This window comes from Apteryx mantelli, chromosome 1 (assembly GCF_036417845.1).
Source record: "Apteryx mantelli isolate bAptMan1 chromosome 1, bAptMan1.hap1, whole genome shotgun sequence".
NCBI classification, from domain to species: domain Eukaryota; kingdom Metazoa; phylum Chordata; class Aves; order Apterygiformes; family Apterygidae; genus Apteryx; species Apteryx mantelli.
In genome coordinates this window covers 14246295-14273244 of record NC_089978.1, presented here as the reverse complement: position 1 = coordinate 14273244, position 26950 = coordinate 14246295, and the positions used below count along the sequence as shown (strand labels likewise).

At 40.8% G+C, this 26950-nt stretch overlaps 1 long non-coding RNA gene across 1 annotated transcript in view; it reads right to left on the bottom strand.

Moving 5' to 3' along the window:
- Positions 1 to 371: 371 nt before the first annotated feature.
- The window catches only part of LOC136991109 (uncharacterized), a 33948-nt gene continuing 7369 nt past the window's right edge, over positions 372 to 26950 (bottom strand). Inside the window, exon 3 of the long non-coding RNA XR_010883140.1 lies at positions 372 to 730. This is a non-coding gene — a long non-coding RNA (uncharacterized lncRNA). The remainder of the gene's footprint in view (positions 731 to 26950) is intronic.

Here is a 26950-nt window from a genome sequence, read left to right as displayed (position 1 = left end):
AATACAGGATGAACAGCTAGATTCACCTCTGATCACAGCACAACAACCTTTATGTCTTAAATTTAAAAAGAAAAATAAACAAATGCAAAATATGACTGTTTGTTGGAAAGCTGCAAAGCCTCTCTTCCTTGCAGCCTTTTCAAGTAAGAGTGATGTTAGCAGATCTATCCACCTCAGTAGTCCTCTCTGGCCCTTTGTTTCTGTGTAACCATGCTGCCTCCTTTTAGTCCAGAGGCTTTCAAGCAATCTCCATGAACTGTGAAGCAAATTAACAACAAGTTAGTTTTTAATGAAGGCAATAATATATTAAAAATTAAAAAAAGACAAAAATACTACCTAAAAAGGGAGAAAAAAGATAAAGCCTCTATGAAATCACTCAGCATCTTCACTTCAGCTCAGACTCTGTGTTAATGTACAACAGGATAATATCCCTGAGTAGATATTGAATTGCTCATGACAAAGGTGCAAAGTCTGTCAGTTGTTACTGTGATTCTTGTCAGTTATTCTGTGTCTGTGTTCTCTCCATGCAACAAATGATGTCACTCACTTGTCTGCCTCTTTCACAACAGTTTCTGTATCTTCTTCCAGACCATACAAAAAGGTTTCTAAGCAATCTTCTGAACATTCTCCACAAGGTTTTCTGCAGTTTTGGGCAAGGCTTCATGATCCAAGCTGAATTTTCATTTCCTATGCATCAGTTTATCATGACACAGGTATTCTTCTGTAAAGTCTAAGAGGCAATAGTTAGGTCCAAAGAGTGGTAGGGAGAAAAAAAAAAAGGATAAATATATATATTTAATTTGACATTAAAAGTGTATTTTTGTTGTTTATATTTCAATGTTATATCTGGGTTTTTTTCTGTCTCTATAGGTCGTAAGCAATTCAATGAAAACTGAACTGTCCCTATCTACCTGAACAGTACCTAGCATAGTGAGCCATCACCTCTGACTGTGGCTTCTATGTCTTTGCAGCATATTTTTCCCACTGAAGACTTGATTATGTAACAAAAGTATTTTGTCAGCATCTATATTAACCAGACAGTCAATATATTCCCACTGTGTATTATCCACCTAATTTCTTGAGGGAAAAAAAAAACATTGTAGTCCATTTTTTCCTGTGGAAATGAAGCTAGGCATTTATACAGGCTGTGTGTTTGTCTGCACATCTTTCTTAACATCTTTTGAATCCATTGGTTGATTTTAATGCTATTTGAAATCAGGCTGAAAGATAATTAGGCTTCTTCAAATCTTATGAAGATAAATGGATGGCCAGGAGAAAGAATCCAGTTAGTGCCCCAATCAAGGAAAAGGCTGGGAGCTTATAAGGCATTAGAGAATATACCTGGAATAGACCCCAGAGAAAAAAAAAAAAAGCCAAAGTTCTTCCCTTCTTACTTCTCCCTTCCCTTGATCAGTCAAAAGATAAAAAATCCTTAGGAAACAGGCCTCAATATTTCCAGCCCTTATAAAAATACTCTTCTGTTTTGTATTTTAGTTAGCATCACAGAGCCCATCATAAGAAAGTGATGGATCATATTTTGGTTCACACTTCCCTGAATATATATGAGGTTAAAGCTTGCGGATGGTCTATGAATGAGAGTTAACATAGATAGTTGTCCAGTGCAGTTATTTACATTATTTACTTATCTGCTGTTTATGGAACTGGATCTCAATTGCAATTGTTGGTCCCAAAACTCTAGCTGCCCTGTAAATCTGAGCTGTAAATTGATGGTGATTACAGCTATGCATGAAGTCTCAATATGCTGTTTAGAGACTAAGTTGCTGGTACTGACAAATCACCTTTCTTCTTGCAAGGAGGTGAATGCAACACGAGTTCTACAGAACAGCTGCCCTTTAGCAAGCTCAGACTGAGGATTCCCAGTTTGATTTACTTTGGTATTAAAGTTTTAATTTTACATATATACAAACTAAAAAAGGAAAATCCTTCAACCCATTGCTCATATGATTAGACCTGATTTTTCTTGCCTGTTATTTGAAAGACTTGTAGACAATTAGTAATCTGTGCCAGAACAAGGATTTCTATATGGCCAGATTGTGCATTATTAATTTATGCAGAGTAACATTTACTCACATAACTAGTCATGCTGATTTCAGCAGGACTACTCACACGAGTAAATGCTACTCTGCTGGTGGAGTTCTAAATTCCTATCCCAGGACTATCAGGTTTCTGGATGAAGCCATTAGTCTTCATTTTTTTCCTAGCTTTAGGCAGAAAACTGAACTGAGAATGTAAGCTATCTTAATTAAATCTGATCTGAAGCTTTGCTTTTCTAGTTAGCTCATTCATTCTGATATGGAAGTTATACCCTAATCACTCCTTAACATAGGCTTTCATGAGATGGTATCTAAATATAACAATTAGTGCAGAAGGGGAAAAAAACAAATTCAGACTAGACAATATAAAAGAAAGATAAACTTTAAGTGTTACAGTTATTTTTTTAAAGAAAAAAAAAAACAAATTCCACACTGGGAGGCAGCGCTCATAAATTAGAATTCAATTTATAATGTGTCAGTGACATTTTCATATCTATTTATTTTAATGCCTAGTAACATTTTAAAATTAGTCGAGGTTGTGTTGCTGTTACAAAGGTTAAATGAAGAGATTATGAGTTGCACAGATGTTTATGGTTTGGGTTGATAGCTCTGGGACATCCCATTCTGGAGGCATTGTGTTCCAGTTCATTTTAACAGTAATTAGAAGTACCCCCGTAACGAGGTGCTTGCTGATGAAAACAGCTTCATTAGTTTGGGTGATTTTATTGGTTTCCTTTAGGGTGAGGAACGAGTGTTAATAGTTGTAATTTAATAGGAAAATTACTGAAGCAAGAAAGATTCCACTGAATCTTAAATGAGGCATTAGACAGATGTTCCTCTTCCAAACAATGAAATACAAGGGAAGAGCAGCTACCTTAAGAATTATCATATGAATGTATTTACCTTAGAATATATGAGCTATCTTTTGTTTAAGTATTTTAAATATCAGTTAAATAAAATTATTAGGAACCTACAGAGAAAATATATATTAGCTTAACAAATTCTGAGTACATTTGTCCACTTGCATGTGCACAAACATACAGAGCAACTCTGAAGTGGAGGTCTGCCAGTCAAGTTAACCATTAGGAAGGTTGTGTTCTCTTTCAGAGAGTGAGAAGGCTTTTTCTCCCCTGACAACCTGCTATTTCGCAGTGCACAGCATCTCCTTTAGGGTACCATCACTTCTCACCAGGCATAGCTGCCCCAGTTATGCTGGGTCCCATGTCTTTAGGGAGAGTGATGGATCCATGGCAAACTCGCTAGGCTGTCTCAGCTGAGCTTTTTAAAAAGTCACATCCCTACCAGGGATATCTCTTCTCCGGAACAGGAGGTGTGATCAGCTCTTGGCCTAGGGAACATCTTCTTACCCTGTGTGGACATGCACTGTAAATAACAGCTAAGCCTCATCTCTGGCCTCCAACTTTTACTGAAAATCAGTGTGTTCTCCAATAGCTTGTCTGACCTCATTGACTCCCCTTTTCACCTTCTTTCCATCCCTCCAAGTCTCCCTTCTTCCTTAGCTCCTCATAGCATCCACAGCTGATGGGTTGATGATCTCAACTTATAGAGTAGATGGCACAAGGATACTATGTGAAGGTGCTATCATGCCCCCATGGCCCTGAAGCAGACAGTCTGTCCTGCTGATTAGTTTTCTCAGACATCTGGCCAGAGAAAAACATCTCTCTTGATAAGACAATCCAAAGTCCCAAAAGCACACCCTCCCTCAGAAGAAATTATCCCGTAGATCACAGCCAAGGTCAGGACGCAAGCATAGTAGGCAGTCGGCTAACATCTCAGAGCGATGGAAGCAACAAAATCTTGGCTTAAGCAGGAGAGAGAGAAACTGCTTGGGTTTCATAGCAGCAGCTATATCTGTTTTCCCATACCAGTTGGCCAGCAGAGCAACACTCCTTCCTAAAAAGAAGCTGTATTTCCTTTACTAGAAATGGGAGCCCTGTGATTTTCCCACCTCATTGTCCTCACAGGACTCTTGCTCACCTCTCGGACACTCTCTGATGCGCAGGCTCTGCAGTGTGGTCCCAATGGGCTCTGTGACAGAGCTGAGCACTTTTGAGGCTTTCACTGAACCCAGGGAAACATGCAGGAGCCAACATGGCATCACACGGCCACTCCCAGCACATCCGTCATGGGGAGCAACTTCTGTCTGTCTTTCTGACCTTAAGAAATTACAGAAGAACATGTGGCTCCAGAGTGAGGATTAGAAACATCAGTGAAAGAAGGGAACTATTAAAATCTCCATCTGAGTTGAAAAGACTTGGAGAAGGTTTAAAGAGCACTTACCTCTGTATCTGCACACAAACCACATCGAGAAGCAAAGCAAAGCGATGTGAAGAGAGGAGTAAGGAAGTAGTTTTATTTCTGACAATAATTGGTTGTGAAGCACTCAATCCTTTCAAAAGCTTCCCATTAACAGCAGATGTGGCTAACTAAAATGGGATTAGGGAAGTACACTCCATATCAAATGAAATATATAAACAATGTACTTTAAAAACAGAAGGTATAAAATAAAGGTGGAAATACAGAAGAATGAATTCAGGTGGAAAATCCAATGCAGCAATTTCGGGAGGCTGAGTGAGTCCCAGGTAAGATACTGTGAATAGGAATCCTGACAAATGTTTAAAGACACCTGGAAGAATTAAAATATGGTGCAGTGAGCATTTGAAAAGTGAAGGAAGATGCCCAGTATATACAGGAACACACGAAGGGAAGAGAGTGTACTGAGACTAAGGATGTTAGAAATAATTCAAAATACAAGATAAGAGATACCCGAGTCAGAAAGTCATGGAGAATTCAATCCAGAGCCTGCCCTGTTGCGTAACAGACTTATGGTCAGCCCTGGAAAAAGGTGGAAATATTACAATGGTTGCATGACTTTCAGAGAGTTTACAAGTGCCAGAGAATATCCACAACATAAAAAAAGAAGGTGACAATCAGTAAAACTGTATTATTATACAAAGCTTTTCTGATAGAGCTAATTGTTTAGAATATGAAAGAAAAAGACAAAATCAAGAACTACTCTATCATCTTTATCACAGAGTAGCTAAACAAGGGAAAAAACAAGAACAGTTATCTAGATGGATATGATTAAAAGAGTCGCATGAGAAGATAGTTAAACTTTATTGGCAAAAATTCCACACAGAGCCTTTGCTAATATTTCTTCTATGTAACAGATAAAAAGCAAGTAGCATAAAGCTAGAAAACAAATGAATAATAAAATATTTCTACTGCAAACATTTAACGTTTTTCAAAAATCATAACAAAGCCACGTTCAACTTTACTCATCAATTATTCTGTTTAAGACAAAGAAAAGACATCTAGTAAACACTTTTATGATCTGAGAATGAGCCAGCCATATGTAACCATGTTTCAAATGAAAGTCTCTTATTGTGACGATTGTACTCCAATGGTGCTGCATATTCTGACAGGGTTATTAAATGCTGGTATAGTTATTATCTCTTGACTGCTAATTCATTAAACAAAGAGTTTCAGAGCCCTTTTTATGTGAAAACAGGAAGAAAAAAATCAATTCAAACTTCAACACTGAGAAATGATTTAATGAAAGGAAACCCAAAGAACTGATGTCAAAATAAGCTTAATTAAACATTCCATAAAGCAGCTTTTTGCCACCTATGAATAACACAACTAGGAAGGATGAAGTATGCACATTATCTTTGATCTTTGCTGAAGGCAAGGAAGTACAACCAAATGTGTACATTACTCTCCTCAGAACATCCTTCTAGCCTAGGTGGGTACAAGATAAATTCAATAATTTATGTCCAGCATCAGAAAGGGAAAAAATTTTGGTTTTCTGATATTTCAATGCACATCAGCTTAATAAGCAGGGTGCAAGAATATACTGGATAGATGCCTCACCACTCAGCACAAGTGAGCTTTGGAAGTCCTAAAGGGAGTAAAGAGGCCAGAAAAGGAGACTGTATTCAGCTGAAGGTAAAAGTCTAAGAACAAAAGCACTTAGTCAAACTGCCAGGTGTATGAAAATAAGAGCTTTCACTGTCATACTTCTCTTTGGTGGAAAAGAAGAAAATCTCTCACCATCTTTTCTTTCCTCCTTTTCCCTGACTGAAGGATCTGAGCTGGCTGCAAAGCTCTTGCAGCTACATAGAACAGTTCAAACTGGGCCCAGAAGAACGTGGATATCATGTGCACCCTTGGCGTTGAGTAACCACAAAACTCTGCAAGCCCATCTTGCACTGTGCACCATTTGCATCCAGGGAACAAGTGCCAAATCTCTTATTTGTGGGACTTACTGAAGGCAAGAGAAAGACTCCTACCAAATTCCCAGCACTGCCCAGGAAAAATGTTAAAGCCAATCTTACTGACTGTGTGACTTCTTCATGCAACCAGCCACTTTGGTGTCCTGCTTTATATTTCTACACCAAGTGCTACAGGAATCTTCTCCTTTCCAGTTCCTGACTTCTGAAACATCATGGATGGGCATTTCTCATTTCCAGTAGTTTATAGCTTTTTCCAATAACCACCTAAAAAGCTGCCTTTTACAAATTGCTTTTCATCTATGTAAAGTGGAATAGATTTCAGATAGATGGTTTTTTTCAGTGATAAGTTATAGCACAGGGAAGACAACAAAAAAATTCTCTCATTTTGTGGTGATAGGAACAAGAAAGAAAAGACGTAGAAAAGAGGTTACAAAGGTAAAGGCTGCAAGGTTCTTCCACTCATCATGAATAGTGTTTTTGTATGCTGGTCAATAGGAGATGACGCCAACGCCATTAGACAGGTACAATGTGGAAGTTCCATCTGAGGTAGCCACCCTGTTATCCCACTGTAGTCAATGAAAAGAAATAGGCACTTTATAAATAGAAACTAATAACTGCTCTCTCTAAGGGAGGTACTGATAATTTCCACAAAGTACTGACTCTGCTCTTACTCCTGGTCTTAACCAGACATATCATCTACTAGAATTTTTACCCACCAGTTTTACTGGTCTTTTTACCCATTACCAACTAGATGGATAGAAAGCCGGTTGCACAGAGAGGCTATGTGTATCCATCCTTACAGGTTGTCAAGACCTGACTGACTCACACCCCGAACAACTTGGTCTGACCTCAGAGCTGATTCTGCTTTGAGCAGGAGGTTGGACTATAGATTTCCTGGGGTCTTTTCCAAACTAAATTATCCTATGATCCTATCCTGTGATTTTACACATGTCCAAAAAGTGACTGAGCACTTTTCTCCAAGAAAAAAAAGGAATCCATTAAAGGCCATTAAATTAAAAGACAATGATCCCTGAGTCCCAAAATGCTGGAGATTTGGGTTTATACTAATATTGCTGTCTCCTTGCCCTGTTCTTACACAGGCATTTGTTATTTGCCACGATTAGAGACAGGGTACTGGCAAGATAGCCTTTGGTCTGATATAGCAGGGTTCTTCTGACATAAGGGAAAGTGAGGTAGCATGTAGCTGTCATGCCTGACAGTAATACGTTGTAAGGGATTTCCACGGAAGCAACATTGCATAGTTCAATGTCAAAAGTGCTGCATAAATAATGCTTTTAGAATAATCAAGCTGCAAATTATTACAAAGACAGAAGAAAGTTCACATTGCAAATCATACTGTATGGCAGGCAAGAAACCAAAAGACAAACTGCTGCATCATGCCAAAAAAAAAACCAAAAAACAAAAAAAACCCAAAGTTTTCAAAATTTTAAATGTAAGTTTATGGCTGCAGTTCAATTGATCCTGAGTACAGGAGCACAAGAACAGAAACTATCCCCAAATAAGTTTGTTTTCCTGTTTAGCAATTTCAGAGGATGTGTCTATGCTAGTGTTTTAATCTGGATCAGAAGTGCACTCTTGAAGCAGTCTCTTCACTTCCAGGCTTTGGTCTGCATTGTAGAGCAGTCTCAGCAGGCACCAGATGGATTTCTTGCTGATGAAGCCAAGCAGGGAGTTGTGTCCTCGGGACACATCTCCTGCACCCAAGCTACAGGTGGGCATTTGCTTCTCAAGGCGATCCAATGTAAAACCTCCAAAATGTGTACAGTATGGACAACAAGACCTCAGCAACAACTCTACAGATGCACCCCTACTGCTCCACGCTATTACTGATATAAACATAGCCAAAGATGCTGAACAGCTAAAAGTAAAGCTAGAAAGGAAAGAGGTCCCCAGAATTAGTGGTGAAATCAAGGAATTCATGAGACATGCTGTGAAATTCCCAGGGCTGACAGGACTCTTCAAAAACCTACCACAGGATAGTCTATTGGCATCCCATGATGGCTCTGTAATTTAACAGTGTGAATAATAGATGGTTATACAAGTACAGCTAACTAATACTCCAAACCTAGCTGCTGTCAGGGGGATGAATGCTAAGACTTCCACAACTCTAAATGACTGAGTGAAAGTGTGAGAGAAAAATCCAGTATCTTTCTGTAATCTCTTTGTAATGTATTTTAACCCAGGGCTTTATCCTGAGCCTTCATAAAATAAAACAGACTCATCTTTTAGTTTTATTTAGCCTAATAATGAACCTGATCTTTGTGATCTAAGGCAGAGAACCCTTTTTTTACCTTCAGTCAGAGAGGAGGGGTACTCTTTCGGGATGCTTGCTGCTTACCAGTGGTTTGGGGTTATTCAGCTGATGCACACGCTTCACACCCAGCTGCAAATCCCCATTTTGTGACCAGTGACACCAGTCCCCACTAACTGGAGCCATCGCTGCTGGTAACCTGCAGCCAGCTTCCTCTTTGCAAGGAAGGTACAAAACAATTCATGATTCAGAAAACATTTCTGCAGTCATCCTATAATCATCCTCTGTCGGCTTCCTCATGCTATATACCAAAATGCACTATTTGAGGGAATGAAGTGAATAAGAGAAAATAATTGTGATTAATACTAATACAAATCATTGTGAGGTTCAGTCAAATCAGTCAATTGCAGATGCTGAATGTTTGGCAAATTCCTTGCCTTTGAATCTCAAATCAGCTCTTCAGCTGATTGCGTATTTATCATACTTCACAAAATAAACTCAAACACATCTTATAAATTCTGACACTACTTAGGCTCTGAAGGGGGCGGTGAGGGAGGCAGGGTGACACATAAGGCAAATGAATCCATACATTTCTGGGAGCACTGAGATGCAGTGAAGGGCACCCTGGAATAACCTGAGGAGGCCAGGAGTGGAGCACGGGCCAGGAGATATGGCACTTCAGCAGAAAGTTTCTTCTAGCTCTACCCAACTCTGCCAACAAAAATGGAGCAAGACTAATCAGCAGATGATTTGGTGAACTGTTTCAGTCAACTGAGTTTAACATTTAGGATCAATGTAAAGGTCCTCCTTTAGTGTTTATAAAGTCAGCAGAAGTTGTTGATGTAAAACAAAATGTGTGCTTAGCACAAGTGATGTTCCAGCCACCTCCTTCCTAAGTAGAAGGTTAATTTTCAAAATGTTAAAATTTGAATGTTTCAAGAAAATACTTGGAAGTCAACAGTTTCATTTGATTTGTATTTTACCATTCAGATTTTGCTTTACTTGTAATAACATCACATGGGAAACTAACTTGCCTAACATAGACCAAGGTGATAGTCATCATATATAATTTAGCATATAAACTTTCTTTTTTACAGGAGCAAATTTAAACGCAAAAATAATGCAGTTCAGTGTCCTGCACTTAGATTTTTTTTTCCCCTGTGGTAATATTTGACATAGGACTATAACCACAAACCTCATATAAAATAGAATAGGAAAATATCCTGGCAAAATAATTGCCAAGGCTGAATCTGTGCTGTTTTATACTTATAGCAGCAATACCCACTACTATACTAAGTTACTGCAAATACCTGTATGAATGGTGACATTTCTTGTCAATAATCTCAGCCTGTCAGAACAAAAGAAGGCTGGAAAAACACCAAATATGTTGCTAAAGTTTATCATTTTTGACAAAAATGTAATAGGTATGGTTTCAGATCAAAGAAGATATAATAACATTAGAAAAGTTAATGGCTCTCCTTGAAATGCAAAAAGCACAAGTGCAAATCACAGAATCACAGAATCACAGAATCGCTGAGGTTGGAAGGGACCTCTGGAGATCATCTAGTCCAACCCCCCTGCTCCACCAGGGTCACCCAGAGCACGTTGCACAGGATCACGTCCAGGTGGGTTTTGAATATCTCCAGAAAAGGAGACTCCACAACCTCTCTGGGCAACCTGTTCCAGGGCTCTGTCACCCTCACAGTGAAAAAGTTTTTCCTCCTGTTCAGATGGAACCGTCTGTGTTTCAGTTTGTGCCCGTTGCCTCGCGTCCTGTCGCTGGGCACCACTGAAAAGAGTCTAGCTCCATCCTCTTGACACCCTCCCTTCAGATACTTGTACACATTGATAAGATCTCCTCTCAACCTTCTCTTCTCCAGGCTGAACAGGCCCAGCTCTCTCAGCCTTTCCTCATAAGAGAGATGCTCCAGTCCCCTAATCATCTTTGTAGCCCTTCGCTGGACTTGCTCCAGTAGTGCCACATCCCTCTTGTACTGGGGAGCCCAGAACTGGACGCAGTACTCCAGATGGGGCCTCACCAGGGCTGAGGAGAGGGGCAGGATCACCTCCCTCCACCTGCTGACTGGCAACACTCTTTCTGATGCAGCCCAGGATACCATTGGCCTTCTTGGCCACAAGGGCACATTGCTGCCTCATGGTCAGCTTGGTGTCCACCAGCACTCCCAGGTCCTTCTCCGCAGAGCTGCTTTCCAGCAGGTCAACCCCCAACCTGTACTGGTGCATGGGGTTATTCCTCCCCAGGTGCAGGACCCTGCACTTGCCTCTGTTGAACTTCATGAGGTTCCTCTCCGCCCAGCTCTCCAGCCTGTCCGGGTCTCTCTGAATGGCAGCACAGCTCTCTGGGGTATCGGCCACTCCTCCCAGTTTTGGAGTGATCCCTGGACCAAACACCACAGGGACTTGAACCTGAATCTGTTCACCAATGACTGAGCTCTCAGACAATCAGGCTAGCAAGTACCCTGAGCTGGTCTTCTCTAATGTGTTTGGTTTTCCAGGGATAACTGCAAAGCATCTTCATTTCATTCTAAAACAGAAGAACGGCTCTCAAATCCTTATTATTTCTAAAGAACTGGAAATGCTGTCCAATAGTCAGCCCTCTTTTCCCCAAGTGAATATTGGTGAAAGCTTGCTTTAAAGAGAACTCTGCAGCTTCACGGATTCCACTGAAGAAGTATAAGAGAAATATCACTGGTAGTGCAGAACTTTTTTACGTTGTCATAAAGCCAAGAGAAGTCAATTAGGTCTAGTACTTCATTAATGATCTTCACAAATCACATTTATGGCAAGTCTCATATCTATTTCTCTGTTAGAACACGCCATTTGGAAAGACTAGATTTGACACCCTTATATGATGGCATTGCAGATACTGCTGGGGTAATTAATTTTTACTTGTGCTCTGGTGAAACCAAGCAAAACTTTCTAAGACATTTGGCCAATTACACACTCTTTAGGGCAATGAAGCCTTTTCAGAAAGCTTGGCTTTATATTACCACTTTGATCAAAGCTTTAATGAAATTGCTCCATGACAGAAGTCACTGGACTATTAAGAAAAAGCTACAAAAATAAATTAATGCATAGCTGTGAATTTGCAAAAAGACACATCTTCCAAGTTTTTGATTTTTTATTAATGTGCTGCACCAGACAACCTCCCCTGTGTACAGTTCTAACAAATATTACAAGAATACCTTTTCCATGATAAAGGCCATCCATGGGATCTTTATAATTGGAGCTTTGCATTCCCTTTGTTTTATTACAGCATTTCCAGAGGAAAACTGTTACTCTGTCCTCAAGGGGCAGACTTGGAAAGACTTGAGTTCTTTTATGGATGCATGGACATAAAAAACTACAGAGGAACCTGGGGAATTGCAGGCTGTTTTGCAGCTCTGATACAGCACATCCCTACCACTCTATGTTGGAGTATTGTAAAAAAAAAAAAAAAAAAAAAAGGCAATTAAGTTTAAACACAGCAATGAAAACTGCAGTTTAGAAAGAGACCAAACTTTGAAGAGCCTTCCTGACTGCACAGCTCTGCTGTCATGTTCTACACCCAGTCTTGCACCAACGTGATATTCGCACACAGGAGCTCAGTCCAGGCGCACACAGTAAGGTGCTGACTTTGCACAATTTCTTTGTTGCAGACTCATCTTCAAAGTGTTTCTGAGTCACAGAATTATTTTTCAAATGCAAGTATACAAAATAAGGCACCTGCACACATATGCACATATTGAACTGAGCTAATTGCAGCTTTGCTGAGCATCCTTAAACTCCACTGAGACTAGTGAGCAATCTCCTGTGTCTCCCAGGTTAAAGATTGCACTGGCAGAGTTTTAGGTTACTGAGTGTTACAGTAACTTAAACCTCCCTGATAAGCCAAAGCAGCAGTCCAACTGGTGAGCTACTCTGAACTAGGTACCACCAGGTCAGCTTGTCAGGCAGTGCAAACCGGCAGCTTCGAAAGCCAATGAACTCTTTAATAGGCCTGTGAAAATGAAGAGAGTGTTTGGGAATGGAGGCAGGCTGGGAGGACAATGTCAGTGAGAAAAAGGAAATTCTCTATTGGAAAGCATGGTTCTGCTGTTTTTTTTAACCTTCCTTTTCCTAAGCTCACCTTTGAAAATGGTTGTGAGATCCTCAAAGACAAAACATAAGGGCAAGACAATTGTGAAAATCTTTCCTCCACAGTGCAGAGATGAACCAGATTCCAGGGCAAAGTCTTGACCCAGATTATGTCTCAAATCAGTACTGGGCTGCATGGGTGTCTGTGAAGGCAGTCAGGTGTGGGATAACTCAGAAAATAAGCCCTTGTCTATACAAAGAGCCCAGAGGAACAATTACCCCTTATCTTACTTTCATGAGATGCAGTCCCAACAACACAATATGTCAGCATTGCATAGGCAAGTTTTTGACTTGGATCTTGATGTGGATCTTCACTTCGGTGATAGTAAATACTGTCCTGCCTGATCATCAGCACAGATAACAAGTGGAGGAATTAATCACCTTACTGGCTGTGGCCCCATAGTCATTACATACAACTGCAAAAATGAATCACAACTCTCGGTCAATGCAGGATCTCTAACACAGAGTAGAAAATTCAGCTTTCAGCTTTCATGTGGGAACCAAAATATCCATATTCTCTTCTAGAACTGTGTGTCTCTTCTGATCCGTTTGCCTTTACCAATCAGGCTAGAGAAAGGTACATTTGAAAACTCTAAAATACAAATGCATTTCTTGATTTATGTTGCTTTTATTGTACTTTAAATAGTGAATGAATCACATGCAAATTCACACACGTTTGCTCAGTCCTATTATACTATTCATTTTCAGGCCAGTGAGTAGTGAGAGGCAGCAGGGTGGATACCAGAAGGTGCAGAAGCGGTCAGCGGTGGGAGCTGCTGGGGACCTCGCAACAGCAGCTCACCAGGATCTCAAGGTTTGTTGCAGGGGGACAAATAGGGATTAGAAATGGGATCATCAAGAAGAATTGGGATAAAAAATAAAAGGTCTGATTTCTGTTCAGCTGAGAAACATAATGGTCCCAGGATCAGAAAACAGCTTTTGGAGTCTACACAGGAGCTCTCAGCCCTGCTCTGCCCCTCTTTGGTGACCCTAGTGAAGTGTCTTAACATTATTCTATCTTGGTTTGCTAATCTTCAGCAGGGGGACTTTACTGCAGTATTTACTAAAAACCTGCAGGCAAGCTACAGCTGAGGAATACATCGTAATATGTGGCAAATCAAACCCTGCAGGGTTCCCAGCCTTCAGCTTTGCACTGGTTTTGAGAGAAGAGTCCATCCCTCATCAGAGGAGTGGTGAAACATGGAGCAACACACAGCAGCACATAGCACAACCTGGCGGAGGTTTGTCCTATTAGTCAAGAGCTTTAGCTAAATGAGCTTCACTTTCACAAGATCCATGCACTGGAAGAGCACAAGTCACTATGACAGCCAAGCAGGCATACACTTTGTCTTGCAGAGAAGCTACTGCAGTATCTGGGCTTCCTGGAATACTCATAAAACTCACTAGCCAGATACAGAAAACAGCAATGTTTAATGCAGCAAAAGATTATTAGTGGTCCTAAGAGTGCAGTTAATAGGAAATGTGGCTTGCATGCAGGAGATGCGCCTCAGAAAGAGGGCCTCAGAGGCTTGGTGCAGGACGGTTCCTCTGCTCCCATTTTCACTGAATACCCACCACTGAAGTCACTTCAGGCTTGCTGACTCCACTGCACCTGCTGCCACTGGGAGGGTAAGAAATCGCTTCTCTATCTGCGATTGAATACTCTCCTAATGGTAATGAACCACTTAGAAAAAAAACATTTGCTTAGACAAACATCATCATCTGTCAAAGCCATGGCAATAATAAAACCTCTACTGCCAGAATTCGCTTGCACTGAGTGATGGGTGGGTGGATTCAACAGTCATGAACTCTTAACTAAATGCATTTTTCCCATAAATTCCCCCGGTACATTAACTTTTACTGATAGCAAATAGCTGCCCCATCTCTAAGGAAACCAGTATTAATCTTACAAACCTGCAGGACAGAAGAAAAATAGGCAACTATTACTGACTCAGACACATGCCATGGCCCTGCTTCTCTAGATCTTTGCAACTCCTATAGACATTTACACAAAATTGAAGGTAAAATACTCCCAAGAGCAGACAGCCACCTATTTTGCATAGGTGTAAATGCTCTTTAGACAAAGCCCTGAAGTCTGGCAGGCAAACAACCCAAGGCACTAACTCCAAGAGCTATGAAGAGGGCTGTCACTTAAACTGTTGAAATGAGCTCACTGATGGCAATTTAAATGACAGGATCCTCAATTGTATTCAACGAGAAGGACCTTCTCTAAAAAAATCCAGCTACTCTACTTATTGTTCTTTGGATGAAACTGGGGCTGATGCACCTGTCACGACTCCAGGAGACGTGCACAGCTGTAGGGGACAGAGCCCACTGATGCTATCCGGATGACCACTTTTATCTAATTTCTTTTGGCCTCCAAAACATCAATATGCCAGATTACACATGACAACATGCCTGGCATTACAAGATGTGGGGAAACAAACTGATGCATCAGGTCACTCAACAGAGGGCCAACCCTTCTGGCTAGGCATCTGGTAGGGGAGTCTGGGTGACCAGTGCCCAATATGATGCAGCAGCACAGCCTCCTTCCTTTGGTGTTGCAGGGATGGCCAGGAGGTGAAAGGAGCAGCCACCTCCAGTCCCTGGGCTCCCAGAGGAGGACACAGACTGCACTGTGGCTGCCGGTGTGGGAGGAAGGGACCTAGCCACTGGTTTGTTTTCAGTGTTTTTGAACTAATGGGTAGGCACCAAGAAACATCATAATTATTCTCCTAACCTCAGTCCCCACTCAGTACAAGTCTGTGGGGAACCATCGAGAGGCAAGAAAGCATTGGTGACAAAAATACATTAAAAAAAAAACCTCTAGGAAGTGAAATAAAAAGATCTGGAGACTTTAACTTTGCCTGGAAATTGGTATTTTACCACAGCTTCAAGAAATTTCCTGGGGATAAAAAACAGTATTTTTTTAAGGCAGCACTACAGAATTAATGAAAACCTTCAACTTCCCAGGACCCTGGAATCCCCTGGGGCCAATCGTCCCAATTAACATTTTCTTGATTGCTTGTCATTATGCCTTCAGAGTGTGAAAGTGTTACAAAGAAATTACAGTTCATCCATGCACCTAATCCAGCAGAACATTTTTATTGTTACATCTGAGTGAAGAAGCTATAAAACCGAGAGAGAGAAACTGTGCTGAATCTTTCCAGATTTTTGAGCAAGTACCCCCCAAAGATTCAGGATGACTTCCCCTCTCCCAGCTGTAATTTAAATAGCCCCAAACCTATGGCTTGTGTAGGAGTTTTTTATATGCTTTATTCTCTCATAACTTACATTTGAGGCTTGGTGGTGCATAAAGTATTTGTGAATTTAAGGCTCAAGGCACACCTGGGAAGCTGTTCCAATAATCCCAGGATGAACTGAAAACTGAACAAAATTATTAATGAAGATAATAATTATGAAGATGAGGCATAACCCCTCTGCCTTTATCTCCTGTCTGCAAAACATACACACATGCAGACCTACTGATCCTTTTCTCTTCCCAAGGACTATCTCAAACATTTGTTACTGAGGATGCGATTTTCAAATGGACTCATAGGAATTTGGAGCATGAAGTTCCCATGAAAAGTCAGTGGAACCTGTACTCTTAAAATACACAGGCCTTTTTGAAACTCCTGTTATATGAAGAGTGGCCCAGCCTCTGTGACACTGTGACAAGCTCTCTCAGCTGAGGTAGATCAAGCATAAAAAGCCAGCAAAGGAGTCATCTGAGGAACAGAGCTGCAGCATATGAATGAATAGAGCTGCTGGACTGCAGAACAGAACAGCTGGGTCAGGTCTGGCCATCCAGATAGCTTTCCTGTGTTTTGGAAAAGGACTGAAAAGGACAGTCTGAATGTGGAATGACACTTCCCAGGATGAGGGACACAGAACTTACTCCTATATATCAAGCAGTCTGCTGCTCCCACAGCAAAGCATAAGGATGCCAGTGTCCCCACCCATGACCCATAAAGCATCTCCTTGGTACTCCACATTTGTCCACTCTCCACACACACAACAGCTAACCCAAAGCTTCTGGCAAGATTTCTGGCTAGCTTCTTCTGGCACTTGCCCTAATTTATCGACATCTGCACTGAGTCATGAAATCATTGGATAATATTGAGCCATTGAGTCAAGCTCCTGCTCAAACCACAGTCAACTAGATCAGGTTACTGGAGAGCCCAAAAATGAATGCAGTGCTCCATGTGCAGGCTCACAAGTCCCGAACAGAGGGAAAGGATGACTTCCCTTGTTGTGCTGGCTATACTCTCACTAATGCAGCCCAGGATGCAGTTTTGCATCCTTTTTGCTGCAAGGGCACACTGCTGGCTCATGTTCTACTTGTCCACCAGAACGTCCTGATCCTTGTAGAAACAAAGTTGTTTTCCATCCAGATCGCAACCAATCTGCACTGTTTCATAGGGTTATTCTGGCCCAAGTTCAGGACTCTGTGCTCCTCATTACCCTATCAGACAATCCTACAAAACAGCACTGCCTGATGTGTGTTATTATCCACTGAAACAATAGGGGTAGGTCAGAAAGAGTGCTCCAAGTGTGAGACTGAACAGAGGATACGTACTGGAGGGTACTGTAATGACTGATCAGACCAGCAACTTCCCCTGTGCTGCTCTAGTTGCAGGTCTCTCCTGCCCTTCTCAACAGTTTCCAAAATTGGTAGTGGACAGTCAAGAAAACTGGCCTTCCAGATGTTATATGGACACTGTGACAGGACAGTATGGAAACAGCTATTTACTCCAGAGGGACTAATCCTGAAGTACCATGAGGGTGGCCATGGCAAGTCCCTACTGCTTGTAAAGGGCCCTCCTTCCTTGCAAGACCCACTGTATGATTATTTCTGTTCCTCTCCTAGTGATTACTAAATGTCTGTACTGCATAATGTCTTTTCATAACACTTCTAAAAATAAATAACTTTACTTCTGTTGTACTTACAAGGCAAAATTAACAACCTGACTTCAAGCATCCTGACTTTTTTTCATGTGGTTACCTCATCAGGGTAATAGAGTACAAGCAGGAATGTCTATATTTTCTTTTCATTCACTGGGGTTAACAGTGATAAAATAGAAACAACCAAGATCCCCATATACGCTCCCCTAAGAAATGATTACACCTACCCAAAGGTGTGAACTTATCAATACATTACACTGAGTGCAGTCAGCATCACTTTGTCCCAGGAGCTGCCCACAGGGACAAAGCTAGCTGTCCATGTGCTACAGCCCAAGCTATCCCTAACACTATGTCCAATGAGTCACTAGCCCCATCCAGAAAAATGAGGAGTTCCCCGTGCAGCGTGGAGCAAAGACAAGGCACATCCTTGGTTCTTTTTTCTTCAGCTCCTAAACAAACCCTGGCAGATGAAGGGCAACAAAGGGAAAGATTGCTACTCATTGCCTATTTTCAACTAGTTCATCTAGCTGGACAAAGACCTTGGCTGGAGCAGAACCCTAAAGACTCCTAAACAGTGTCCACCAGTCCTAAACTGTTTCTTTGAGCTCTTGCTTCCATTTTTATTCAATATTTACAAAGTCTGATGCCCCCAAACCCTGATGACATATAATTCTCTCACTTGAACACTATGCACACACTGCTCCCACAATTAAACAGCAGAGTGCCACAATGGCATTCATTTGTACTTCTGAATGTGTCCCAATAACATATATTTAGGAAGTGTTCAACTACAAAGTGACTGGCAACATATAGCTGGAGCTGTCAGACTAAAAGTAGGTCATATCTCTTTTGGGATCCAGGTTGGATCTCAAAACCCTACTAGACTGTGCACTAAGCTCATTAGGCACACAGCTCATTCACAGGCAGGTTAAGGAGTCTTCTCCCAAACTGGAAAGGGCTCTGGAGATACATTTAAACTAATAAAGAAAATGGACCAAGAAACAGAGTCTGTTCTGAGGCCACCAGCCAAGGTACAGATTAGGTGCATACAGTTCAATTCTCTATCCTCCAATACAAGGTGGCTGCTGGGAATGGATCCTGATCCATGCTAAATACCAAACTGTGCACAAACTTTTATTATGCTAACAGAGAAGGTCAAAATCATGCCAGGGACTGTGTGAATAATTTAACAGCAGGCACAATTAAGTTTAATGTTCAGGCCTGTGGCAAGGCTAATTTTATTTTTCTAGTGTAAACAAAGCCTCAGAGCTCTGTGTCTATGACATGTCATCTCAAATCTAGTATCTACCTTTACATATGCCAAGTCCTGCAGCTGGGACACAACAGCCCTACACAACAGTGCAGGCTGGGTGCAGACAGGCTGGAAAGTAGCTTTTCAGGAAAGGACCTGGGGGTCCTGGTGGGCAACAAGTTGAACACAAGCCAGCAATGCACCCTTGCAGCAAAAAAAGCTGAAAGCATCCTGAGCTGCATTAGGCAGAGTGTTGCCAGCTAGTCAAAGGAAGTGATCCTTCCCCTCTGCTCAGCTTTGGTGAGAACACATCTGGAGTATTTTGCACAGATTTGTACAAGAAAGACATTCATAAACTGGAGCAAGCCCAGCGGAGGGCCACCAGTACAATCATGAGGCTGGAGTACTTTCCTTATGTGAGAACTGGATTTGTTCAGCCCAGAGGATAGAAGGCTCAGTGGGGATCTTATTGCTGCCTAAAACTATCTAATAAGAGGGTGCAGAGAAGACAGAGCCAGACTCTTCTTGTAGACTTACAGCAAAAGGACTATGGGTAACAGTCATAAGTTGCAACAAGGGAAATTCCAATTAGATCTTAGGAAAAAAAGAATCTTAGGAAAATTCCAATTAGGTTTTAGGAAAAAAGGAACTTAGAAAAAATCATTTTCACCATGACTGTGGTCAGTTGTGGGAACAGGCTGCTCGGAGAAGTTGTGGAATCTCTGTATTTGGAGATATTAAGGCTTGAATGCACAAGGTCCTGAGCAACCTGGTCAAACCAGACCAGCTGTGGGCAGTGGGTGTACTAGATGACCTCAGGAGGTGCCTTCCAGCAGATATCATTCTATTTTTCTACGATTCTGTGATTCTATGATTCTATGACCAAAAGGTCCAAAAACTATCATAAAGGAAACTACTTTCAATCTAAATACAGATGCTTTTAATCTAAATAAAGCTGGAACATCTTTGATTAAGAATTGACCAAGCTGGCACATGTCAGATTTTTTCATTCTTTGGGATTCCTTACTCCATTTCATCTAGGAAGAAATGATCTAAATCATGTTCTCTTTTCCTTTCAGTATGTCCGAAAAAATTTTCAATTTAGAGTTGGTTTACAAACAGTAGATTGAAAAATTAGGCGCTCAGTTAAGACTGCAGAAGTTTTTTATCCATCTTGGCTCTACTACCCTGCTTCCCACAGGCAGTATGCAATTACTTCAAGGAAAATAAAAGACGTTATCCAGCAGTGGTGCATGACACTTCCTAGTCACTTCTGCTGGGAAGCACAGCACTGCAATAAAGTACCCATTAGTAGGTAGCAAGTCACCTGGACAAAGCATCAGTGCTTCACTACATTTTTAATTTCTGCAAAGGTAACCTGAAAGGAGTCAGCTTGGTGAAACAGAACTCTGCAGTGAGCTCTGTTGATTCACACCTCCCAGGAACATCCCCAAACCCCTGAAACTCCCAGGACTGCTACATGTGTCTCTTTCCCCATGCTGTGAAGGCCCTGACTTTAAGATTTTAAAAGGCTCTTCTGAATATGATGGCTAATAAGGTGCATAACCATCAGCTATTATGAGAGGGTCTACTCATTATGTATATATATTTCATTACATACCTAATATATATGATAATACTGTAGCAAAATGAGAAATCTTAAGGTATCATCAGCTTCTCCTGCTTTCAAACAAGCTCAGCCAGACTTAGACCACCTCTGACAGACTAGATCTTCCTCAAAAACCGACAATGCTTGGGATTGCACAGCCTCCAGATGCAATCTGTTCCAGCACTTAACTATCTTTATAGTTAGAAAGTTTCTCCTAATATCTAACCTAAATCTCTCTTGCTACAAATTAGGCTGATTACTTCTCATCCTCCCCTCTGTGGACATGGAGAACAATTGATCACCAATCTCCTTAAACCTTCAACATACTTGATGTCTCTAATCCCATTCCCCACTTTTTCTTCTCTTTTCCAGACAAGACTTCCTCCAGCTTTTTCTCATAGATCACATTTCTCTCCATTGAGAACCTTTCCTGTTAGTCTGTATATTTTGTAAAATGTGGCATCCAAAACAGTACTCCAGCATAGATTTTGTAAATGTGAAGTAGAAGAAATTACAGGCATGCCTCGTTTTATTGAGCTTTGCTTTATTGTGCTTCTCAGCTATTGCGTTTTTTACAAATTGAAGGTTTGTGGCAACCCTGCGTCGAGCAAGTCTTTCAGCACCATTTTTCCAACAGCACGTGCTCATTTCGTGTCTCTGTGTCACATTTTGGTAATTCTCACAATCTTTCAAACTTTTTCATTATTATTATATCTGTTATGGTGATCTGTGATCAGTGATCTTTGATGTTACTATGGTAACTGTTTTGGGGTGCCACGAATCGTGCCCATATAAGATGGTGAACTTAATTGATCAATGTTGTGTGTGTTCTGACTGCTCCACCAACTGGCCGTTCTCCCGTCTCTCTCCCTCTCCTCGGGCCTCCCTATTCCCTGAGACACAACAATATTGAAATTAAGGCAATTAATACCCCTACAATGGCCTCTAAGTGTTCAAGTGAAAGAAAGTCACATGTCTCTCATTTTACATCAAAAGCTAGAAATGATGAAGCTTAGTGAGAAAGGCATGTCGAAAGCCGAGAAGGGCCGAAAGCTTGGCCTCTTGAGCCAAACAGTGAGCCAACGTGTGAATGCAAAGGAAAAGTTCTTGGAGGAAATTCAAAGTGCTGTTCCAGTGAACACATGGATGATAAGAAAGTGAAACAGCCTTATTGCTGATATGAAGAAAGTTTTAGTGGTCTGGATAGAAGATCAAACCAGCCACAACATTCCTTTATGCCAAAGACTCAACCAGAGCAAGGTCCGAACTCTCTTCAATTCTATGAAGGCTGAGAGAGGTGAGGAAGCTGCAGAAGAAAAGTTTGAAGCTAGCAGAGGTTGGTTCATAAGGCTTAAGGAAAGAAGCCATCTCCATAACATAAAAGTGCAAGGTGAAGCAGCAAGTGCTGATGTGGAAGCTGCAGCAAGTTATCCAGAAGATCTAGCTAAGATAATTGATGAAGGTGGCTACATCAAATAACAGATTTTCAATGTAGACGAAACAGCCTTATATTGGAAGAATCTAGGACTTTCATAGCTAGAGAGGAGAAGTCAATGCCTGGTTTCAAAGCTTCAGAGGACAGACTGACAGCAAGACAACCAGAACTGGCAGCAAGAGAACTAGAATTAGAAGTGGAGCCTGAAGATGTGACTGAATTGCTGCAATCTCATGCTCAAACTTTAACAGATGAGGAGTTGCTTCTTATGGATGAGCAAAGAAAGTGGTTTCTTGAGATGGAATCTACTCCTGGTGAAGATGCTGTGAACATTGCTGAAATGATAACAAAGGATTTAGAATATTACATCAACTTAATTGATAAAGCAGTGGCAGGGTTTGAGAGGATTGACTCCAATTTTGAAAGAAGTTCTCTTGTGGGTAAAATCCTATCAAACAGCATCGCATGCTACAGAGAAATCCTTCAAGAAAGGAAGAGTCAATCGATGTGGCAAATTTCATTGCTGTTTTATTTTAAGAAATTGCCACAACCACCCCAGCCTTCAGCAACCACCACCCCGATTAGTCAGCAGCCATCAGCATCGAGGCAAGACCCTCTATCAGCAAAAAGATTATGACTTGCTGAAGGCTCAGACGATGGTTAGCATTTTTTAGCAATAAAGTATTTTTTAAATAAGGTATGTGCATTGTTTTCTTAGATGTAATGCTATTGTACACTTAATAGACTACAGTATAGTGTAAACATAACTTTTATATGCACTGGGAAACCAAAAAATTCATGTGACTCGTTTTATTGTGATATTCACTTTATTGCGGTGGTCTGGAACCGAACCCGCAATATCCCCAAGGTATGCCTGTAGTAAACTTCATGCCTCACTTAGGACATAGCGGTCAGTGCATTCAGGAGAGACATTAGTACGTTTTATGCTGGCATCATATGGTTGATCCATCTTCCGTCTGTCATACGATACAAAATACCACCTCCAAATCCTTTTGCACAGTACTGCTGAGTAACCACTTTCCTCCACTTTGTACTGGATTTTTTCTTCCCTAAAATACAGCCTTTGGATTAGTCTTCATTAAATTCCACCCTGTTGATTTTAAAACATTTCTCCGATTTTATCAAAATTTTTTCAATTTTAAGCCCATCCTCCAAAATGCTTGAAGTCCCTGCCAGACTGTTGTTCTAATAGATTTATATTTTTTTTTCTTATATTCCTTGCTATCTGTACAGTATTCCATGCCCTTCTCTAATTTTAACCTTACATCCTTACAGTGTTCCCTATATTTATCCTCAGAAATACTTTTTTTAAGTTTTTGTATCACTTCTGTGATTTTTTGATCATTAGAAAGCTCTAACACAGCCACAAGTTTCTTATTATACATCCTCTTTTCTGCACATCTACGTAGCTGATTGTTTTGCTTCTCCTCTTCTTTTGGCCCTTAAAATTTTGAACCTTAACTTTCAAGGATAGCTTTATCTTCTGACTTTGATTCCTCCATTTTAATTAGAAACATCTAAAAACCACCTATCTGCTACATAAGTAATGCTGTCCACTTTAAACAAAATAAATACATAAAAATTGTTCCCAGCAGATTTCAAACCCATAATTGCATAGTCTATGTCTTGCCAGACTGCTCTTCCCAGCAGACTATTAGTCACTGGCTCTCACCATTACCGCTCATTCTTCGAGTGCTTCTCACCTTGTTTAACACACTTCACACGCTTCCTCACCTGATCCAATGATTTCTTGTAAAGCTCTACCATAAGTCACCCTGTATTTTCATTATTACTCTCTTCATCCAGATATTCTCAAAAATCCTATCACCACTTTCTGGACATTCAAGTAAGTATATACATGTCTAGTACTACAAAACCTCCTTTTTCTCTTGCTTGTATAACTATTAAAAGAAACATAGTTTATACACGCTGCATCTTGTGCATATATATATATATAAATATATATACACATAGATAAATACACACTTACAAAGGTGTGCAATTCTGCCTCACTTAGCAGAACCAGCTATAAAGTCATCAGCAGATACTGTAACAATTCTTAAAAACATTTCCAACAAGATACACTTCCTGCCACTGCTGGCCTTTCTCCCAGGAGCAGTGCTGTCCCTTCTCTGCTGGCGGGCTTCTTCCCCATCCCCTTCCTCATCTCCTTCCCCTTCCCCATCCCCTTCCCCTTCTCCCTCCTCCTCAAGCCCACTCCAGCCGTGACATGGAAGTGTCTGTCCCCGCTCCATGCTCCTCACACCATGAGGAAATTATTATTATTCTGGCTGCAAACCTCTCTATATGCCATCCAGTTCAGCAGCATCCTTCTTATATGTTCTATATGTGATTTGCAGTTTAAAGTGGAACACGCTTTTTACAGCAGCAGTCATATACAGATATGCATTATGGTTTCAATTAACTTTATAATATTTTATATTTTTACTCTACAGCTATACACTTACAAACAAAATGAGTATGATTTTTCTTCAGTGCTGTTGTACTAAACTATGTATTAATCACTGATAACATAGGAGAGGGGAGGGCTAGCTCATGATTAATTTATGTCAGTGCTGCTAAAGGAAGTTCAAATCACTCTAGTGGGCTCTCTTGTGAAGTAAGTCACTCTTCTGTGTGAGCAAAGGAACCACAGGCTCTCCCGGAACGGCAAGATTAATCAGCTTGCATAGAGCTTTTATCCAAGGAATATCAAACTGGTTACCTGACGTTAATTAACTCTCACAGTGTTCCTATGCGGTACATTACTATTGTTATTCACAAACAAAACAAACACTGCGCATTTGCCATCAAGCTGACTGAAGTAATTAACGTAACCCTTATGCAAAACACATGACTATTCCCATTCAAAGACTCTCAGCTTTTAAGAGGATCAAGATAGTCACACATTTATGGATCTCTTTTCAATTAAAAAACAACATTAATTAAAAATACATACTGAAGGCACAACCCTGCCCCACCGTCCCGTGGTGTCGGAGGCCCCAAAGGGGGCTAAGCCGGAACGGTTACGTTTCACGCTCGGACAGCGTTTTTCACAGCCCACGGCGCCGACGCACATGGCCGGCACAGCGAACGCCGGGCCCCGGCAGGGCGGTTTCCAGGGCGGGCAGGTGGGCTACGTTAGCGCGTTTTCCACAGAGTCGGGCAGCCAAGGACCGCGGGGCTTTGGGAGGTGTCACGGCTCCCACCCAGCCCGCAGAGCCCGCTCAACCAGGCAGGGCGCTGGCAAAATATGTTGCCACTTAAGTAGATAATTGCACCTATTTTGACATGTTGAAAGGGAAGTCCTAGCTAAATAGCTAGCAGTATTTTTGTTTACCTAGAAGCTTAAATTATGAGCCCCCAAGGAAGCTTGTCTATACTACCAAAGGTATGTAATAACTGCTGACAGTCTCATATGATGTATAGCTTTGTTTTGACACCTAAAGGATTATTTTCAATTATTTCTTCCTGGACAATTATGCTTATTCTAGCCCCATAATGCATTGTGTCAGTCATCTCTGGACATAAAACACTTTAATAGTGTACAGTAAGCTTTTTTCTTCTGCTCACAAAATATCTTTGGACCTATAATTACATTTCATAAAACCTTGGTACCATAATTTAGCAGTCTCTTTCATAATGTTAAGTCTGTATTTGTACAAAATAATAAAAAAAAAATGTATATATGCTTTATCTCTAAAGCTTTAATTTATTTCTTGTCTATACAAAGTGTCAAAAGTTTTGTCAAGAAGTGATGCATTTTACAAGGCAAGAACTAAGCTAGTATAACATCTTGACAAGGCCATTACAAAACTGGCAGCAATATAGGATTAGTTTTGGTTTGAAATTAGTTAACTTCACCACATAACTTTGCTAATAGTGGATCGATAATCTCCCTGCCATTTATTATCCCACTTACTTCCAACTCCAAACTGTTTCACAGCATTTTTGAACATTTCAAATGCAATTCATATTTAAGAAAAATGTTTTGCACTGTTTTAACCGAGTATTACTAAGTAGCTCAGTCCCCCGCACTCCAGAATTCTCAATTAGTTTCATGCATACTGGTAATAGGATATAAGATCATTAACCTGTAAATCATTGGTTCAAATCTTGAACAGGTCATTAGTGATTAGAAGGCATTAGTATCTAATGACTGGTTTCATTCCAGCGGACAAATAGTCACCAACACAGCTGGCATTAGTAAGTTATTTCAGTAGAGACCTACAAAATGTACCAGTTCCAGATTTTGCTTCTGCCAATCTGATATCCCAGCCTGTCTCCCTATTAAGCTCTGAAATTAATATTTTTTTGCTCAATCTTTTCAAGTGCAACTCTGGGAAAAAAACACAACCATTTTAAAATTTCATTTTTTAAGGACTGGGATTGAGTTTTCTAGAGATCTATGTCTTGTGACTGAATCACTGTGGTCTAAGAAAACACAACAGCCAATGGACACTTTTCCCATAGCTGGAACATTTAATATCATCTCTCTTTCTCTCTCTCCTTCCCTCTCTCTCTCCTGTGTCGATTTCTCTGTGTGACCAACATCTGGAAATCACAGTTGTCCCTGCTAATGTACAGAATCACTCTACACTGCATTTGCAGTAAGCCTCAGACACCACTGGTGATGGGATCCAAGGACTAGCAGGACTCTTGTATGCCACAGAGGTTATACCCTTGCAATCATAAGCAACTATTAAGAGAGCTTTAATTCAGTGTATTACAAGAAAATCCTTGTCACAAGTATTGCCAGACACATAACACTTCCAAAGATCTCTAGCAGATTTAAGTTGGAAGGCCATATAGATTACTGCAGAAAAAAATACAGTACACTTGCTCTGTTTCTTCTACTTTAAGCAGTTGCTCCTGGGAACAGAACATTGGGCTAGAAGGATATTTGATCAAACATGATATAGCTTTTCTTATGCAAGACCAGAAGTACAAAGGCCAAAAACCACAAAAAACCTGCAATATGTCATAGAAGGAAACCAGGAGAAATTAAG